This window comes from Octopus bimaculoides, chromosome Z (genome assembly GCF_046866305.1).
Source record: "Octopus bimaculoides isolate indiv1 chromosome Z, ASM4686630v1, whole genome shotgun sequence".
Lineage (NCBI taxonomy): Eukaryota > Metazoa > Mollusca > Cephalopoda > Octopoda > Octopodidae > Octopus > Octopus bimaculoides.
The window spans coordinates 24,496,027-24,518,526 of record NC_142944.1 but is presented as its reverse complement, the minus strand read 5'-3'; positions in this window follow the sequence as shown (position 1 = coordinate 24,518,526).

Here is a 22,500-nt window from a genome sequence, read left to right as displayed (position 1 = left end):
GTAGCAGTAGCAGTAGCAGCAGCAGCAGCAGCAGCAGCAGCAGCAGCAGCAGTAGTAGTAGTAGTAGTAGTAGTAGTAGTAGTAGTAGTAGTAGTAGTAGTAGTAGTAGTAGTTTTCAATTGCATTCGATCTAGTATATGTAATGTATTACAAATGTACTTACTGACTGACGATCAGCCACCATGTATGAATAAACAAAACACAATTTATATCAACACCAGACCAATTCGGTTCTTCCATATAAAATCAGATAAAAGTATTATCATTCATTAAAGCAAAATTAAAACAAACTTTAAATAGCATATGTAAAAACTGAACCTGCAAAATTTCACATTGAAAAAAGACATAAACCAATAGCCTACAGAAACGGTGGATATACAAATAAGAAGACGGAACTTACTTTTCAGTTCTCAAAGATGAAGCAGAAAAGAATGAATGGACTCGAGTGGAATAGGTTTCTTTAATACAACGCATACATGTTTTATATAGCTCCCAACTCAAAATACGAAACCAAGATATTTTCATGCAAAATTTGAGGATGGGCATAATTGAGTACGAAAGGAACAGTTTTCTATGTTGCATAAATATTTTACTCTGTAATCAAAAATCGAACTTTTGTATTTTTATACAAATAACTTTTGATCTTCACAGATCAGCTAATTTAAGACAGTAAAAAGAGAATATATAATGAAAATGTAAATAGAAAATAAAAATGTAATGAACGAAAATAAACATTCACAAAGTAAATCACGAAGACAGACCTAATGTCCACAAAAATAAATACTTAAATACTTACAGAATACCAACCAATAAGACCTCAGCAATTAAAGCCAAAGGAACAAAAATATAAACAGATGAAGTGTTCAAAATATGCAAATAAACAGCACATTCAAATAATACAAATATGAAAACGATAATCATTTAAAGCTGGATGTAATTAAATAATTAAAATCAATATAAAATTTATTTGCAAACCATTCTATCATAAGATTAATGAAAAGCAGACACAAACATCAATATCAACTGGCCAAATGAAGTTATCATTGTAGTAGTCTTTGAAGGAAAGTGATCACCACCCCTCTTGCTCAAATAGAAATATCAAAACCCAAGCAATGACATGGAAACAATCATACAGTAAAAATAGAGAACTGAATGTCTCTATACTTCTAATAACATTAGATAAGAAAGGAAATGACAGCTTGGGAATAAAGAAAGACGAAATATATAACAATAAAAACAAGGAGTATCCGAAATCAAAGAAGATATGAAATATGAGACAGATCCTCATCTAAATTACTGAGATTCCGTTGTAATGGAGTGAGACAACATATTTGTGAAAAAAAAAAGCAGTTCGATTCCACCCAAAATGATTTTTATCAATGAACTCTTCATTAAGAATACAGAAATTAACGCAGATTCAAAGGCAAGCAAAATAAAAGAATTCGAGAACTATCGAAAACGACGGAAAAATCACAAGATTGTTCAAATCACAAAAGCCGAACTTGCACAATGGAAGGATGCCACATCAAATTAAATTTAGTTTAGGCGCTACATCATCATTATTATTATTATTATTGTTCAGTAGTTTTATTTTTATAACGTGCTTTCACTTCACTACCGAGCGCAGCTCTGTGCGCCTTGGGTATGTGCTGTGGTTTGCTGTGGTGCTCTTATGTTTACTGTATTGAAAGTGTTTTGCGTAGAATGTGTGCAGTACCCAGTAGTGCAATTTTCTGTATGTTATATATATTTGTAAGTCCTGGTATTTTTGTTATGTATTTGTCTGAATATTTTTTTATTATACCTAAGGCACCTACTATGATAGGAATTGTTTCTGTTTTTAGATTCCACATTCGAGTTATCTCTATTTCTAGGTCTTTGTATTTTGAAAGTTTTTCCATTTCTTTTAGAGAAACGTTGTCATCTGCTGGTATTGATACATCAATTAGAAAGCATTTTTTTATTATTATTATTATTATTATTATTATTATTATTATTATAATTATTATTATTATTATTATTATTATTATTATTATTATTATTATTATTATTATTATTATCAAGGAGGCGAGCTGGCAGAATTGTTAGAACACCGGGCAAAATGCTTAATTCAGCATTTCGTCCGTCCTTACGTTCTGAGTTGAAATGACGTCAGGGTCGACTCTGCTTGTCATCCTTTCGGGATCAATAAAATTAAGTACCAGTGAAATACTGACGTTGATGTAATCGACTAGCTTCCTCCCCCAAAATGTTAGGCCTTGTGCCTTTAGTAGAAAGGATTTTCATTATTGTTATATTTACAAACGCACTTTTGAACATGCTATGTCAGTCACGTTATAATCAATGTTTTCATCTTTTTGTCAATGCTTTTATTCTTTTATTCTTCTACTTATTTCAGTCATTTGACTGTGGCCATGCTGAAACACCGCCTTTTATGTACTAAAGTTTTATTTTAATTTGTTTAATAAGAACACCAAGAATCTCTTGGCTGATGTTCTGTGATTGTTTTTTGTCCAGTAAGGGGCAATATTTTACTTTCACAAAACGGCCGTTTAGTTTAAAGAGAAATACATATACAAGATGGCGTCTTTAACAACCATCATGGGAGAATAGTGGAGGAGAACTGTTCCTCTCACCAGCCCTCCCACAGTGACGAAGACTTTCACCCTCTTCCGTCACTCAATATCCTAGAAAGCTGCGATATAACGGCCGACAGAGGCGGCAGCGGCAACAACCAGAATAATAACCTAAATAATGTAGGAGCACGAAAAGCATGCAACGTTGCAGGAAAATCACCATCACCAGTAGTATCACGAACTTAAGCAACGGTAAAACAGTAGCAACAATAGCAATCCTACCACTGCCACCACTGGCAACAGCAAACCACAACCACTACAACAACAAACAGTATTTACACAAAAAAAGGAAACATAATGAACAAAAAACGCCGAGAACATGAACAACAACTACACCAGAGAATAAAGGCAATGACACCACCACTACTAACATCAATAACAACAACAAAACCAGCAAAAAATTTCATAACAACAAATTAAGAAGTTTTTCCGACGTGGCTAGCGCAAAAAAAAAAGAAATGCTTCCGCTAGCCCTGAATAGGGAATTGGTCCAAGCCAAAAAAAATATACATATATATTAAATTTGAGTGAGGAAGGCAGCGGTACTTGTGCCTCCAGAAATCATAGAAGAAATCATAAAAGAAATCATAGACGAATAGCTTATTAGAGATTATCTCTAAAAAATAAGCGAGCCGAACTGGCAACAATCAGTCAAGTGGAGAAGGCTCTGAAGAACATTACGGAAGATGTGATCTACAAGCAAAGAAGAAGGCAGTTTGCAAGCATAGGGGTCCTCTTCAAAAGTGAGGACTCGCGCAAAAGCATTCGGTGATTTCTCGTTGGAGTGAGGAATGAGTTCTATATCCGACGTACTTCTCGGAAATAACTGCCTGGCTAAGGATATCGGATGTTCCACTAGGCGTGAAAATCTGGTGGATTGTGGCCTGCGTTGTATTAGATGACTTGGAGCCGCTCCTAGAAGTTAAACGAAGCAGCAGAGAGAACTTGCCCGGGATAAACATAGATATTTTTCTTAATGTGAAACCCAAAAACATATAGCTGCTGGAGTCGAACTGCGTGTTATCGTAGAAGGTAGAAAGCCTAAATGCGACCACTGAGGGGGCACAAACCATTTTATAGGCTTCTACCCCCACCCTACCACAGAAATAGGAGGCTGGATGGTCGGTCCTTCAAGCTTTATCTTCATATGTCAGACTTGTTCGATGATAATTTTGTGGATGTCTATTGTGACTGGCAACAGAACGCAAGAATTCTAGTATTGTAATCCGTGGTGTGACAGCGTTGCTGAATAGAGGACTGGGCATGCCGTGGCTGTTGATACGCAGACATATGCTGAGGCTACGATAACTCCAGTGCCTCTTTAACAGTGAGCTGGGTGTTTTATAGTCAATCCATGCAGTAGAAAGATTTTTGCGTCGTTTGTGACAGTCGTCAAGCACCATTTTATTGATTTAGTCTTTACAACCATAAGAAACATGTTTACAAACCTTTTGTTCGCTGGGGAATATTTTGTTGCTCATCAGGAAGGCATATGTACATTCAGTAATTATGGATATTACAATTGTGTACATGATTGTAAGGCATGTAGTCGGTCGGTAGTTTTTGTGCTTTTTACTTGAGTCATTTTCTGGAAATAAGTTCCAGAAAGGGATATTCCTGGGGTCATGCATAATCCTATTGCAGAGATGAATCCAATGGCATCACGATTGTGTTCTTTGGGGTGACACCAAATCGATGTCGAGAACTTTTATACTTCCCTTCAGTGGTTTTAATAATTATATTAGTTTTCACAATTTTCCTTTTAGGCTTGTTCCGGAACATATTGTTATCCTTGAAGAAGTTTGCTCTTTTTTCGACCCTCCTTATCCATGTTGCTTTGGCTTGGGATAATTTGCTTGATTTTTTAAAAATTGCTTCATCAATTTCATTTATTCTATTTATGTTGTACTTTTTTTTAAGCTACATATCAAGATAGACAGCGCATGACCTCGCAGGTGGGGCCCAGTTAGAATTTTCTTCAGGTCGAGTAGCCCATCCCGCTCAAAAGGTCTCTGAATAAGGTTTTTTAAGGATGTTGAGCATCCACTCAGCACTGTGGTTGTATCAAACGTCTTGCCCCCAGATGTTATTCCAAAATTGGCGGGTTTCTTCTTCTTCAGGAGGTGTATTATCTTCTATATTTCCACCTAAGCCCTTAAAAAACTGCATCTGATTATTTGAGAATAACCGGTTTTGTTGGAACTGCGATATGCGACCAGTGTAGCGCTGCACCCTCAATGTTTTTGCCTGCTCTCGTTTTTTTTTAGGTTTTCGATGACAGCTTTGAGCCCTGTCTTTTTAATTTGAGGCTTCGTTTCAAGATATGCCTTTGCACTTTCTTTTCAGCTTTTCCATTGCACTTTTGATTACTCTTCTATGCGAATTATCATTATTATTATTAATGCGGCGAACTAGCGGAATCGTTAGAACGCTGGTAGAAATGCTTAGCGGTAATTTGCTCGTCGCTACGTTCTGATTTCTAATTTCGCAGAGGTCGACTTTCGGGTTAGTTAAATTAAGTACCAATGAAACACTGGGGTTGATGTAGTCGGCTAATTTCCTCGCCGCCTCCAAATTTCAGGCCTTGTGCTTATAATATTAATAATAGTCATTGTTGTTGTTGTTGTTGCTGCTGCTGCTGCTGCTGTTAAAGCGACGAGCTGACAGAATCGTTAGAACGCTGTACAAAATGCTTAGCGGTATTTCGTGTATACCGTGTATACTCTTTTACTTGTTTCAGTCATTTGACTGTGGCCATGCTGGAGCACCGCCTTTAGTCGAGCAAATCGAGCCCAGGACTTATTCTTTGTAAGCCTGGTACTTATTCTATTGGTCTCTTTTGCCGAACAGCTAAGTTACAGGGACGTAAACACACCAGCATCGGGGCCAGTCGATTAGATCGATCCCAGTACGCAACTGGGACTTAATTTATCGACCCCGAAAGAATGAAAGGCAAAGTCGACCTCGGCGGAATTTGAACTCAAAACGTAAAGACAGACGAAATACCGCTAAGCATTACGCCCGTCGTGCTAACGTTTCTGCCAGCTAGCCGACTTACATATGGATAATATTAAGAAATCAATAAGTAAATATAGAAACACATGCCTATATATCTGCATGTTTTTTATGTATGTATGTATGCATGTATGTATGTATGTATGTATGTATGTATGTATGTATGTATGTATGTATGTATGTATCCATGTATGTATGCATGTATGTATGTATATCAGGTCTTTCTTAAGCGCTACTGGTAACATATAACCCAATACAACCTGTTACATAGTCGGGTGGTCGGTGACTAAACTGGCAACCCCACCAAACGTGCTTGGTGAGGAGGGTGATTGTTGGATACCCTGCAGGACAAAAAGTGACACCCGTCAAAGGGCGGAAGAACTACACTGTAGTCAACGGCTATTCAACAACGAGTGTTTGTGGATAGGTGTGTGGAGCGTTTGATTGTGTGTGTGTATGTGTACATTTATTGTATATATTGTATTCCAAATTGTATGTATTGTGTTTTTATATTGTATATGTTGTATCTCAATTTTTATTCTTATTTTTACTCGATTGTATCTCAATTTTTAATTTTAATTTTATTTTTACCCTTTTTTTTCGTATGATAAATAGATAACGGGTGGATGGATCTCCTTTGTTTACTCAAGCTGTGGCGAAGACGGTCTATCTAGGAGAAGGTAACTCTAAATGTTAATACTTCACTGCTAACTTATTGTTGATCTTTGATTGGGCAAGGACTGGGAGAGGGACACTCTGATATAAAGCCTATGACTGCAAATGCATCCAATGATGTCGACTTGCTCTTCTTTTTGGATCATGCTTTGTAGCTTAGAGAGTGGGAATAGTTGCTGTGCAAACTTTTTCTTCACATTAAAAAGTGTTAAGCACAGGTATTGCTGGAAAGGAAAAAGAAATGGACATCTTGTATGTACATGGCTGGCCGAAGCTTAAAGAGGCACAATTAAACAATGAAAGTTGATATTGATGCTGAAGCAAATGGCAAAAAAGGCTCTGGAACATTTTGTTCTATGGGTGGCCCGGCAGGTGTCCCAAGGTATCACAGCCTGAGTTCGGTCGTCATCCTGAAACTGTGAGTAAATTTAGATTAAGATACAAGCCTATGAATATAGGATGTTGGAACGTTCGAACTTTAATAGACAATGATCGTCTGAAATCTTGTCCGGAAAGAAGATCTGTGCTTGTTGCAAAAGATATGGATGTTGTAGCATTAGCCGAAACAAGAATTCATGGAAAATGGAATTTTGTAGAGAAATCTGCTGGGTATCATTTATTTTGGAGCGGTAGAGATGAGACCTATAAGAAAGAATCAGGAGTGGGATTTTCAATCAAAACTACTTTGGTTTCAAAACTTGAGGAACTACCATGTCATTCCAATCGCTTGATGTCTTTAAGACTTCTGTTAAGAAAAGGTCACTTTGCAACACTCATAAGTAAATGCTAGACTACCGTGACCCGTTGGGTCACCGGGAAAGTCTGAGTTTTCCAATAACAGAGTTTTGTTTCATGAGTTCTTTTTCTTTTCCAGGTTATTTCACATGCTTTCAACCAGTGTGACATCGAAATCACGCGTAAACGACTCCCTTCCCCCAGAAAAGGACAGACCTGGCTGCTATTTTTTGCACGTAACAAGTATTTTGGGGTCCTTTATCGCAAATAGATTTTATGTGGTAGCAGGGCATGCTAAAAGTAGCAGCCAAATCTTTTGATGTGAGATACGTAGAATGCACCAAAAAAAAAAAACATGAAAAAAGTTATTTCACACCGCGGTTACGAATGGGTCTTTTACGAATATTTACCGTAATTTTAAAGTAATTTTCACTTTAAGATAGTTTTTAAATATGCCAAAAAGTTTTTGTCACTTGAAAATAATTTTTAAAAAAACATTCAAATATTGTCTTTAAAGAAAGCTAAAGTATAAATACATACTGTACAAACAACTTACATTCTTGAAATCACATTCACTTACAAATATTTCTAAATGATTAAAATATTGTGTCTAACAGAAGCGAAAATAGAAACATTTACTATAAAAAAACAAATCGTATTTCTTCGTTGTCAAATCACTGTCTAATCGAAAGGTTAGAATTTCTTCCCTTCAAGATGAAGTTATATTCGGAACATTTTCCCATTATACACCGTTTTGGGTATCTATACCCCCAAATCTCGAATACCTCAATAACTACTGTTCCGATTTACGCAAAACTATTTATAACGTTAGTATTAGCATTTCAGGGTAAACTTAATTCATAGTATTTTCCCATTCTGCGCCAGGTTGGCTGGGTAACATTGCAAGCAAGCAAGATTCAAACATACTTTTAATATATTATAGATGCTCCAACTATGAATTCATCAGAGGATGATAAATTCGCCTTCTATCTATCACTTGCAGAGATTATACGCAGCATCCCACCTGATGACGAAGTTGTCATTTTAGTTGATTTTAATGCTCACGTTGGTGCAGATTGGGAGACCTGGGGTGTCTTAGGAAGGCATGGGGTTGGGAGTTTCAACAGTAATGATTTACTACTATTACATAATGTTTCAACTAAAAAATAGGTATAAAACTACATGGACGCACCCTGGTTCTAACAAATGACATCTTATAGATTGCATCCTCAATAGGAAACGGGATACTAGGGATTTTGCTATTGTGCGAGTCATGTGCGGTGCAGAGTGCTGGACCGACCATAGGCTTTTGCATGCCAAGGTGAATTTTGTTGTCAAGCCTAAGGTTAGAGCAAACAATGACAAGTTACCTAAACCGATTAATGTCAATAAACATAAGATACCGTCAGTACACAATGACTTTGTGAGAGACATAAATAATTTGTCTTATGATGGAAGTTGGAAGTCATTCAATGAAAGAGTATATGAGGTTTGTAGTAACATTCTTGGCTTTGCTGTAAAAAAGCACGAAGATTGGTTTGATGATAATGATAAATAAATTAGTTTTATCCTAGAGGAGAAGCGAAAGGCATTCAACATGTTGCAAAATGTTGTCATGTCAGCTACATAGTAGCTACACATTTCAAGGCAGTAAAAGAAGCAGGAAAATTGGTGGATTGATAGATGCGATGAAATTCAAGAAGCTTCAAAACATTGTTTTATTCTCTCTTGGAAAAGGTTTATGGACCAGTTTCATTAACAGTTGCGTCACTTGGAGTAAGGATGGCACAGAATTATCAGCAAATCGTAAAGATATTGTTGGGACAAGAAAAGAGCATGAGCTGCTCAATAGGCTCATTGAAGTTGACCTCTCTTTTCTTGATAATATACCTGAGAGACCAACAAAACATCTTTTAGCAGAGGTTCCAAACCTGGTTGAAATAAAAGCGGCAATCGGGAAATTGAACAATAGAAGGACCCTGGTATGGATGGACTAGGTTCAGATGTATATAAATATAGTGGTGATCATCTCTGTACAACGTTGACGGATGTGATTCAGAAGGTTTGGCACAGGGAAGAGGTTCCTCCGGATTGGCGTGATGCGACTATGGAGATATATGAATCTGATAGTTATCGCGGCTTCTGTCTGTTAGTTGTTGTTGGAAAGGTCTTTTGTAGGATAATGCTGGACAGATTGCTTCTGCACATTGCTGATGAGGTGCTACAAGAAACGCAATGTGGGTTTAAAGATAATAGGAGTATTATGGATATGATATTTTCAGCTAGACAGTTTCAAAAGAAGTGCATCGAACAGGAGATGGATCTAACGAAGGCGTTTGATTCTGTTAATAGAGTTGCACTTTGGAAGATCCTGAAAAAACTAGGATGGCCTGAAAAATTTTGAGAATGTTTAGACAGTTTCATGACAAGATGGAAGTGAGTGTTAATGTTGGAGGTACCTTATCAGATCCAATTTCTGTAGAAAATGGTGTAACACAAGGTGATACTTCTGCTCCTACATTGTTTGCTATGTGTTTTTGCAATAATATTTCAAATAGCTTTTGATGATTGCATGGAAGGGATCTATATAAGATATAGGACAATGGGAAAACTGTTCAATCTCAAAAGACTCTGTGCCAAAACAAAAGTTTTGCATTCTCACCTCATTCTCATCTGTATGCAGATGATTGTGACTTGTTGGCACATTCCCAGAAAGATATGCAGTACATGCTGTACATGCTGAATGTGATTTCTACAGCATGTGCAGCATTGGGTCAAACGATCAATCTGAAAAAGTTGTTATAATGTGCCTGCCTGCTCCCTCTAAGATGTGGAACCTTTTATAACTGGTCGGAAACTGTATAGATTTATTTATTTAGGAATTACCTTGAGCACTGCTGGTCTTGATGATGAAATTTCATACAGAATCAGCAGGGCTAGTAGTGCTTTTGGTAGGCTTGATAGGCGTCTGTGGACAAGACGTAATATATTTACACAAATTAAAATTAAGGTATATAACACGTGCGTCCTGCCATCTTTGCTATATGGAAGCGAGACATGGGTTATTTACCGTAGGCATGTAGGCAACCATCAATACTGTCTGAGAAGAATTTGGGGAATGAACTGGAAAATAGCCATTAATAATGTGGAGGTGCTTGAGAGGAGTGGCAGTAGAAGTATAGAGTCAATGATTCTGCAAAGACGTTTGAGGTGGGGGAAGGGGCTCTGGTAAGGATGAGTAGTGAGAGACTTCCCAAACAGCTACTATATGGTGAGCTGGAAAACGGCAAGAGAGACTAGTGCATAAACCTAAACTAAGGTTTAAGGATTGCCTTAAAAATGCTCTAATACAGAAATAAATTTCAGTTGATGATTGGAAGAGGGACGCATAGGATCGGGATGGATGGCGGAAGACAGCGCACAGAGGTTGTTTGGAGCTTGAGAGGGAGAGAGTGAAGTATGAAAGTATTAGGAGGGGTGTTAGAGGGAGGGAATCTGTGGAGAGTTTGGAGTGTAACTTTTTGTACATGTGGTTTGTGAGAGGAGGTGTTTGAGTGTGCAGGCCAGGTCAGCCATCAAAAATCTCACAGGAATTGACCAATGATAAACAGCGATGTGACTATAATAATTCACAATAGAATATGTGTAAAATGTGGAAGAGTATGCCTCTCTGTTGGAGGTCAGAAAAGACATTTTAAGAGAGTGTATACGGTGGCACCTGTTTCTCCTGCCAGCCAGCCCAGCTGTGCAGTATGTAATAAAATGTGTAAAAGCTTGGCTGGGCTTAAACGTCATATAAGGGCATCACATGAAAACAATAGTGAATCATTACAGTAAGTCTTTTTTGGCAATGGCTTTTCTCTTGTAACGAGGGTGCAGCTTAGATATATGTATGTATATATGCATGTATATATGTATGTATGTATGTCATTATTCCGTTTATTTCACGATTTCTTACCAATAGAGAACCGTTTTCTAACCTAGATCCAAGGCTCTTTCATTGGAATTTCAACATCAACAACAGGGTATGTATGTATGTAGGAGAATATACAAATAATAACAACAGACGAGGACAGGTGGTGTAAATAACAAAAGGATGTATTAGTATGACGCTCGGGAATACGGAAAGTCTTTGACGTTTCGAGCTACGCTCTTCATCAGAAAGAATACGGAGACAAGGAGAAAAACACGGAGAAAAAAAATTGAATTGTGTTCAGTCAACGGTCAATCATAATAATGTATGTATGTATGTATGCATGTATACATGTATGTATGTATGTATGAATGTATTATGTATGTGCACATTTGTATAATTTATGTATGTATTCTCATGCATATAGTTGCATGCTCATATATATTTAAACGATAGACTTCTGAAAAGTTTTACAGATTTTTACAGTTCCAGAGATGGATTGGATGTGTAATTTTCGAATTAGCTTTCTCTTTTCTGGTTTCTCAAGATTGGTATTTAGGCAGTGTATTACATATCCCAAGGCCCCAATAATTACAGTTATAAACCTGAACTTGTAATCTGGATAGAGTAACTACAGATTTCTCAATAGTTCAGCACAGATGTTATCTATTCGCTGATCTTCAGCTTTATGTTAACATCCGCTGGGCAGCTCACTCTCATACAGCCTACATCATCCAGTAACTGGCTGAAAATTTTCATGATCATGCCTCCCCGGCCTCCTAGCTCTCTTGAATTAAACCCCGCTGGAATTTTTATGTCTGAGGTGTCGTTGAGAGGGAGACCACAAGCATGCTCACAGTATCAAGGACTGGTTGATGTCTGACATTGGTGATGTTATGGCTAAAATTGGTTTTGAAAAATCACCAGATCAACGCAGTTAATCGTTTCAGAAGCCGTATCGTGGAAGTAAATCGAGGCTTATGGCGGTTTTGCAAAATAGCCATTTTGTTGCGTGTATGTAAGAACATGCGTATTAAATTGTATTAAAATATTTTGGTTTTCTAATAAATATTTTTGGTTTCCCTTAAATTAAAGTGTTATTCTCAAGTCGCCACCGCGCATTCATGCATTCATGTATTCATGCATAAATTCGTGGATGCAATATATGTTTATTAGCTCAGTAAATACGGACGCTTCATGAAATACCTGGTTTAATCTCACCGCATGACATCTTTAGTATGTGTTCTTTTTATTACAGTCTCTGCTTAACCATAGCCTCGTAAATTAATGATGGTAGGCGGAAACTGTATGAAACCCGTCCGATGGATTTTATTAGATATTCAAAGATTCGACTTTGTGACATTAGGTCACAATAGATCGACCAAAAATTACATAAAGTGTGTCTCTGTCTCAGGAATGCAGTTCACTTAATCAAACAAATGAATACTCATCGTCGAAACCGACGGAGAATCCGTCGTCAACTTTAAACATGGTAAACTAGATATGTATAGGCAGTACTTACACATAAAATAGTTAGCTGAAAAACGCATTTAAGCTACATTTTTAACTTTTGTATAAAGAGTTTTTCATATTTCTGTTTAGTAACTGCCCTCATTAGTAAAGCATCACTATGCAAAAGATCTTATAAATTTTTAGACACAAAAAGCAACAAAATGAAATTTAGAGATAAAACAAACACATATATGTGGTTATTCAAATAATTTTGCAGACCAAACTATAGAACAATACAGAAGTAAATTTAACACAATAAATACAATAGTATATTACAAGGACAAAAATCACCCTGGTTATAAAATATTTGGACACTTTATAAAAAATATCACCAAACAGAACACAGCGAGCATTATACCCAATTATAGTATTAATAATATATTACAAGTACCCAAAAATAAAATCCACGCTTCATCAATGAACTAGAAGCCTGTTTGTGCACTGAAAACAATTGAGACAAATACATAATTTACACACCTGGCTGCAAACATGAAACTTGAAAAGTTTGTTACTTTATATCAGTCCCACACCCTCATCAACTGATTGTGTATCTGTAAGGAGACATTATAATGCATAATGTTTCACAACACAAATCAAACCTGGTAATTATTGATAACGAAAGGGGTTTACTATAAAAGTATCAAAAACAAAAGAAGAAATTATTTTGGCTATGGAAATATTTTATAACAATAACCCAGTATTTGGATGATACAACTTGACAGTGGAGAGCATGGTCACACTATTTCAGAATTGTAGAAGGGAAATCTCTCTATGCCCCAAAAGTAAAACAAACATCGGTTTCAGAGATGATCCATGTGAAATAAATGCATCAGCCTTCCATTGATAACACAGGCTTACAACATTTTTTTTTGCTCTGAGCCAAGGATGTGAATAGGTGTTTTTTACTAATTTTGATGTGGTGATTTCAATTTTCAGTTACCTCTAGTTTTTTTCACATATCACATTTTAATTATATTGCATATAAATTCAAAATATAATGTGTTTATTTCATCTGTTACAAAGGGATATTGCAGAAAAAACAACATAGATACAGAACATAGATGGAACTAAATTACTTGAATAATACAATGCACACATAGATGAACAAGTCTTCCGAGAAGTCAAATGTAAGAAGAAAAACTTAACTGCATGGATTGATTGCCAAAAGGCATAACGTGCCACACTCATAGATCCAAGGATGCCTCAGTATATTTGGTATAGTAGAGAATGTTGTTCGGCTCTTACACAACAGTATGTGAAATGGAAAACTGAGCTAACATCAGGTCAAAATAAGTTAGGTGAGGTAAGCATAAGAAGTGCAATATTTCAATGTGATACACTCTCACCGATACTATTCGTAGTCGCTCATAACTTTGAGAGAAGGTTAAATTAAGCTACGAATTTAGAAGTGATGAGAAAATTAAAAAACTGTTTTTGAATGACCTGAAATTATTTGTCAATAGTGAGAAATCTTTAGATGTATTAGTCTAAACTGAGAGTTGTGAGTATCGACTGGTTTAGAAAAATGCTTTTTCTTTTTGCTCTGAACCAGGGATGTGAATAGATGTTTTTTTACTAATTTTGATGTGGTGATTTCAATTTTTTGAACAGTTTTGCTCTATCTCTAGTTTTTTTCTTCTTTTTTTCTTGCTTTCACATATCCCATTTTAATTATACAGCATATAAATTCAAAATATAATGTGTTTATTTCATTTGTTGCAAAGGGATATTACAGAAAAATAACAGCATAGATTCAAAACATTGATAGAATTAAATTACTTGGATAATACAATACACACAAATCATAGTACAGCAGGCAGAAATGAGTTTATGGACGATATTGTGTACTTTGCGTTCGGGGTGTCACGCAAGAGCATCCAGCAAAAGTCCTCCATCATGCTGGGGTTCCACTTGCCTTGGTGAAACTTTTCTCTATACTCATCCCGCACTGCTCTGAGCTTCAAAGAGAAATTGAAGAGGGAGTAGAGAAAGTGAATTTTGAGTGACATTCGGCATTTCATATCCTCATAAGAATGTAACAACTTCTGGATACACTCTTGGTAATCTAGTACCCGTGTGTTACCAAGGAAGCCATGGCAGACTGACTTAAATACTTCCCCATGCTCTCCGTTTCTTTAAGGTAAGAAGCTTCTCAAAGTCATTATCCTTCAGCACCTCTCGGATCTGAGGTCCACCGAAGATCCCCTACTTGAGCTTAGCAGAACTCATAGCTGGAAACAGAGTGCAAAAATGTTGGAAGATAGCACCATTTTTGTCCATGGCCTTAACAAAATTCTTCATTAAGCCAAGCTTGATATGAAGAGGAAGAAGAAGCACCTTGTGCATGTTCACCAGAGGATTTTCTTGCACACTGTGTTCACCAGACACGAAAGTGCTCCTAGATCCCCAGTCCTTCTGCTAGTAGTGCTTGGACACAGCTTGATTGTTCCAGAGACAGAGAAAGTAACAGTACTTTGTGAAGTTCACTTGCACGTCTATAAGGAGCCCAATGACCTTGAGGTCCCCGCAGAGACTCCGCTGGTACTGGTTGTACCTGACAGCTTCCAAAAGAGCTCCATATTGTCATACAACTACTTCAGATGAACCTGAGTAGGCAATAGGAATGCTGGGGTATTTATAACCATTGTGCAGGAGCACAGCCTTCAGACTTAGCTTGGAAGAGTCGATGAAAAGACAGCAGTCTGAGGGATTGTGTGGGAGGCCAAGGAAGGTATACAAGCCAGAGGCATTTGTGCAGTATCTCAACCTATTTTCCATATCGAAGAATGAAGTAGTCTTGGTTCTGTGTCCTGAAACTGGTGATCCTTACATCTGCTTGCATACTCATAAGGAGCCCAATGACTTGAGGTCTCCGCAGAGACTCCACTGGTACTGGTTGTACTTGACAGCTTCTAAAAAGAGCTCCATATTGTCATACGACTCCTTCAGATGGACCTGGTAAACTGGGAGAGTGGCTGCAGTTGCAACCGATGGTGCCTTTTCTGTTGAAACTCAAATCCTAAGTGGTGTCCCCCCAGGGAACTGTTCTGGGACCATTACTGTTCATAATAGCCCTCTTAAACATGCCCATGGTCACTCGGACAGCCACTATCACTAGCTATGCCGATGATACAAAATTATCACAGGCAATAAAAAAACACCTAGGTGACGTCGCAAGCTTACAGCGGGACCTGCATTCGATATACAAGTGGGCAGAAATAAACAACATGCAGTTGTTTAATGCGAGAAAATTTCAAGCACTGCACTATCAACTCACGAATGTACTACAGCCTGCATAGACAGGACCCGAAAGCACTACAATTCCAGAGTCACAGGCAATGAAAGGACTGGGAATTAGTATGTGCAATGATGCATCATTTTATATGCATATTACTGAGATGGCAGCAAAGTGCAGACAATTGGCAGGATGGATACTGAAGTCCTTCAAGACAAGAGACCAAGAAACAATGTTGACCCTGTGGAGAACCTTTGTTCTCAGCCGCCCGGACTACTGCACCCAGTTATGGTCACCACATAGTGCCAAACTAACAAGGAAGCTTGAAGCAGTCCAACGCCACTACACTAAAAAGATTAAAACAGTTCAGTGGATGAACAACAGGGAAAGGCTGAGAAAGCTGCACCTTTACTCCCTGGAGCGGAGGTGTGAGAGATATGCAATAATCTACATATGGAAAATTGTAGAAGGGCTAGTACCTGATTTCGGCATTGACCGTTATACAAATGCCCGAACTTTTCGCATTGCATTGTACCACTCCATCTAAATTCAGGATCAGGTACCGCAATAGTCTAGGGTTCAAAGGCTCACAACACTTCAGTACTCTGCTACAAAAATAAAGAAATCTGCATAAGGTGGAAGTAGATGTCTTCAAAACAGAACTAGACATCCTCCTCGCCACAATACCGGATTAATCAACAGCCCGACATGAGGTACAGACGAGGGCAGCGGAATCAAACTCTCTTAAACACCAAATCTACCTGGGAAAAAGGCACATACAGAAGTGGTGATGTGAAACACCCCAGACTGAGGAAACCAAAAAGACCACGTTGGTGCTCCAACATGACCGCAGCTGCATGGCTGAAACGAGTAAAAGAATAAAAGAATATGTATGTATGCATATATATATATATATATATATATATATATATATATATAATTAACAAATATGGTAAAAATTCGATATTAATTAATATCAATTTAATACCAGGAAACTAGCACATTAAAAGAATCAGAAGGCTCTTCAAAAAATTTTTTTCGAGATCCTAAAAAGATTATAGTACTTGTGTATATAAGATTGACCAGTGACCGGTCTGTCAACATGCTAGAAGAAGTTCACTTATAAAAATTCTCAAATACGGATTCAGCGGAGCAAAAACAGGCGGGCTAGACCAGTGAAAATTGTACATACCTCGATTATCTGCAGACTATAGTTTCAAAATTAACATTTTCAAAATAAAAATGTCTATTTATCTTCAGTACAGATTGCCGATATTTTTACAATCCAACAGAATCTCGTGCTAGTTGTCTTCAACTAGTGAAAGCGTGCACGTGATTCTATCCATTATAAAGATTAAAATTCAAAAGTCTTAGTTTTGGCGCGCTGAATCCGGAAATATATATATATATATATGTATATATATATACACACACACACACACACACACACACACACACACATATATATATATATATTTATATATATATATATATATTTCACGTTGCTCTGCGATCATTTCGATATCTGACATGTGGCACCCACTTGCACCTGTACAGGTAATGTTGATTTCATGAAGGGAGTGAACTTATTTCTACACAAACATTTGATCACTGTGAGTGTCGAACCTTCATACGTCTAACGATGGGAGAGTCCGTTATATATATTTACATGTGTAAATATGTGTGTATGTAGAAATATAAATATACATCTATGCATATAAATAAATATACATCTACATGTATAAATATAAATATACACATATACATATGAATATACATATATACATATATGCATGCACATACGCACACACACGCACGCACATGCACACGCGCGCACACATACACATACACACACAAATGGTTATTATATCAATAAGAAAAACACACAGGAAAACCATCAGTTAAAAGAAGCACGGTTGAAATTCATTGCCCACACCACCATCGGCAATATAATCGACTAATAATAATAATAAGTGAAATCGAACTAGCGCATGTGTTTCTTATTGGCATAATGAATCACCCAAGATATAATAAAAGTTGTTTTACACAATTTTTCATCTAGAATATTGCAAACCAAACCCAAAACGAAAAATGTGTCTAAACGTGTGTCTGTGAGTGTGTGTATATATATATATATATATATATATATATATATATATATTATGAAAAACTCTAGAGAGATGTAGTAAAAACAGAAAGATACTTAAACTAGTCACTAATGTGAGGGGAAAATTCTATATTGATAATATATTTTTCCGAGTGTCATTTTCCAACACACCTCACCACTTCAATCTCTACATATTTTAACATGAAAACGATCGGTCCATTACATAACATTTAATTTCCCCACGTTAGCGGTTTCATAAGTTGTGAAACTTGTATCACGGAGATGTATAACATACTCATAGTGATTTTCGTCAATTTCGATCTAAATATTGGATTTGACGATGAGTTACATACACCTCAATGGGTATTTCTTGAGGAATTTCCAACTACCAAATGACAATTATTTTTTCATTTCCTACGCAGGCGTGACTGTGTGACAAGAAGCTTGCTTCCTAACCACATGGTTCCGGGTTCAGTCCTACTGCGTAGCACCTTGGGCAAATGCCTTCTACTATAGCCCCGGGCCAACCAAAGCCTTGTGAGTAGATCTAGCGGACGGAAACTATATGTGCGCGTGAGTGTTTGTGCGTCGTATATGTGTATGAGTGTTTGTGCGCGCGCGCGTTCACGTCTTTTTGTTTGTGTTTGACTCCCCACCACCGCTTGGCAACTGGTGTTGGTGTGTTTATGTCCCTGTAACTTAGCAGTTTGGAAAAAGAGATCGACAGGATAAGTACCAGGCTTTAAAAAATAAATCCTCGGGTCGATTTCTTTGACTAAAAACCTTTGAAATTCTGGATGGAAAGTTACACCTTCTTACCCTCTAAACTTTTGAATATTTTTACATATTTTGAACTTCGAGTGGCTGTGAATGAATAAGGTAATGTTTTAAAATTATACATATTTTTCATAAATATGGGTAATATAGTGCTGAAGAGAGTAACACGTGCCAAATTTATATTTAATTAAATTTTACTTTAATTTATTTAACTTGAACATGTAGTACACTATTAAGCCACTGTAAATTTTCGAATAAACTTTTATTCATCTCGCCTACTTTTTTGCAGCTATTTCGTATCAAGGCAAACCGTAGATGTTTATTCGAACATCTATTTTCAACATCTAAGGAAGTAGTTATTGCTGACTTCCCCTTTCTCTGTCTATATGCGCGCGCGTGTCTGTGTATGTGTATATATAGTAGAAATATTTCATTTTCTTTATGTACATGTGTGCGTGCGTATGCATGTGTGTGTGTTAATAATGGTCAGAAGAACGGAGATTTGCCACATGTATAATTTTATCCAAAATTCACCGTGGTTAGCTGGTATTTAAAGCCGATTTAAGAAGAAATACGAAACTACCAGGATTATATAACCCTTTGAAACCGTTTTTGGATATATATATTTTTTTTGTTTTATCGTCGCCCTTTCAAAGCTTAGGCAGGCTCATGGGCCCGGTTTCCGGTTTCTATGGCGTATGTGTTCCACCCAGCTAAACGGGACGCCACTGCATCGCAGCGTTACTCAAGAAACATGAAGAAAGAGTGAGAGAAACTTGGGGCGAAAGAGTACAACAGGGGTCGCTACCACCTCCTGTCGGAGACTCGTGGAGTTTTAGGTGTTTTCACTCAATAAAAACACACAACGCCCGGTCTGAGAATCGAAACTGTGATCCTCCGACCGCGAGTCCGCTGCCCTAACCACTGGGCCATTGCGCCTCCATACATATATATATATATATATATATATATACATACATATATATATATGTATATATATATATATATATATATATATATATATATTTAATTAAATGTATTTATTCTATCCTAATAAATAATAATTGATAGAATAAATGGGTTAATAGAAACCATGGTAGCAAAGATCACAAAATAACTGTGGTGTAATTCCTGTTAGTGAGGCAGAAACTCCTTGATATTTTGGGTATTTGAGTATATTTAAACATTTAAAGAATGGAGAAAACGCATGTTATAACTGCATACTTTATTCCGACATATGTTTCGAAGAATTACAATTTATGCGATCCATAGGAATCGGCGATGTTAAAAATGTAAGCTTCACCTCAGGGAAATGCATGGGAACCATCTTAAACGTAAGACATTATGACCGAGTATGAGAACTATAGTTGGATAATGTTATGACGTGATTCATTTGAAAAAACCGTTAGAGATTTGGACGCTACCAGATAGTAGGATGGACAACACATACATACAAATATATATCCATACATACACACATAGTTATATACATATATACACACATATATATACACATATATATACGCACACATACGCATAAATTTACACATATACACACACATACCTACCTATACACAAATACACATAAATGCATATTCATCCCCATATATACATAAATACAAATATACACACACATCCATACATATATATATACATGCATCTACCCATATACATATATATACATGTATACATATATATACGTATACACACACATGCACATACATACATACAAGCATACAAATACATATATATTCATATACACATATATATACACACACACAAAACCTAATCACACATATATACATATGCATTCATACATATATATACACACATATATATACATACATATACTTATATACATACACATATACACACGTATACTTACAAACATACATACATCTACACGTATATATATATATATATATATATATATATATATATATATAAGTATACATATATACACACACATACATACATATATATACATACACATACACACATACATGCACATGTATACACAATTATATACACACACACACACACACACATATATATATATATATATATATATATATATATATATATACACACATATATACATCTAAATATACACATATATTTTTTTATATATAAAAATGCATTTACACAAATACGTACCCATAAAAATTCACAAATACACTCATATATGAATATATAAAGAAACTTATGCATAAATATATCTGTGCACAAAGATGTACATACATCCAATAAAGCATACGTATATATATATATATATATATTTATATATTTCTTATAAGTGATAGTAATAGGAGTAAAAATAAGGATAAAAATAAAAATAAAAATAAAAATAATAATACCTAATACATCAATGCACACAAAAATTTATACAAACACTTCCAGTTTATACAAAAACATGAAAATATATGCACACAGACACATACACATTCTCCCACAAATACACGTGTATATATAAAAACACTTATACACGTATACTCATACGCACATATATTTTTTGTATGTATTTGTTGTTACATGTATATATCAAGATTTAATATATGTTCTAATTTAGGTTAATAAATAACGAATGATTAGATAAATTTTGTGAATCGTGATCAATTTTAATCTTAATCTTCTAACATGTGAGGGAATTAATAACCTGTTTTACTAGAACTATTTGATGAACTCACATATTAAGGGTTAATATGATAGCTTTCTATAAAAACAATGATTGTTATTTAAATGCTGAAAATACATGTTTTTGCCAATGTTTACATCTGTAAGAATTTTCTATAAAGGTATTTACCAGGTAATTCTTTGAAAATAAAATAAAGTATAGCTCTGTAACACAAAGGGGACAAAATTTTCCACCCTTTTCATATGGCCTAGAAATAGAAAGAATTAGCCAGTCTAGTTTGAATTTAATGTTATTATTTTTAAGATCCCAAATTAGTTTGCTTAGGCTCGTGGTATTACGTTTGCTTCTATCTCTAAAGGATGAAAAATGGTTAGAAATTCTAGTGGATAAAGGTGTAGAGGAAGAACCTACGTAAAAGTAATTATTTTTGGGGGTACTAACTTGACATTGGTAGATAGTGTTTCTGAGTCTCACATTTTCACTTAAAAAACTGATTCTTTTGGAATTGACTTCTGAAATAATGATTTTGTTGTTGTGACTATAACTATTATGTATCGTGTTGTTATTATTGTTCCCTATATTATTATTAGTGTTAATATTGTTATTTTGGTAAGTGTTAATAATGTCTGGCTCAATGTTATTACTGTTGGAACTCTCTAATGGATGTAAAAGCCTCATATTATGTGCAGATATTATCTGTGAAATGTTCCTCATGTTCGAGAAACCGAATCTAACCCTGTGTGTGTTTATGACTTGGGAGTAATGAGAATGTTTTGGAAAGTTCTTATTTATAGCGTTTTGGTACTGGGATACCAAGTTTGACCTTACACTTTTGCTAAAAGGAAGAATTACCCAGACATTTTTATTAGGTTCTGGTTTAGAATATTTGCCAGTATTATTTATAAATAGTCCTAGTTTATTATTATCATTGAGACAGGGTTTAATCTGACGGTTTTTTCCTTTATTTCGTGAAAAATTGTTAAGCTGATTATTATCGTTACAGAATTTATGATGGAAGTTATAATTGTATTTTTTGTTATTGTTTAAATTAAAAAACTATGTCATTATTACTATTGGTATTATTATTATTACTATTATTACTCATATCGGTTTCGTAAGTAGAATATATAATTAACCTTTTCTCTGTAACCTGCTTTTAATAAAGCTAAATTGTAAAACTCCGCCTCCTTATTGAAGATGTTTTCGTTCGTAGATAGATTGGATAGTCTAAGTGAGATATTTTAAACTAAATTACTCGTT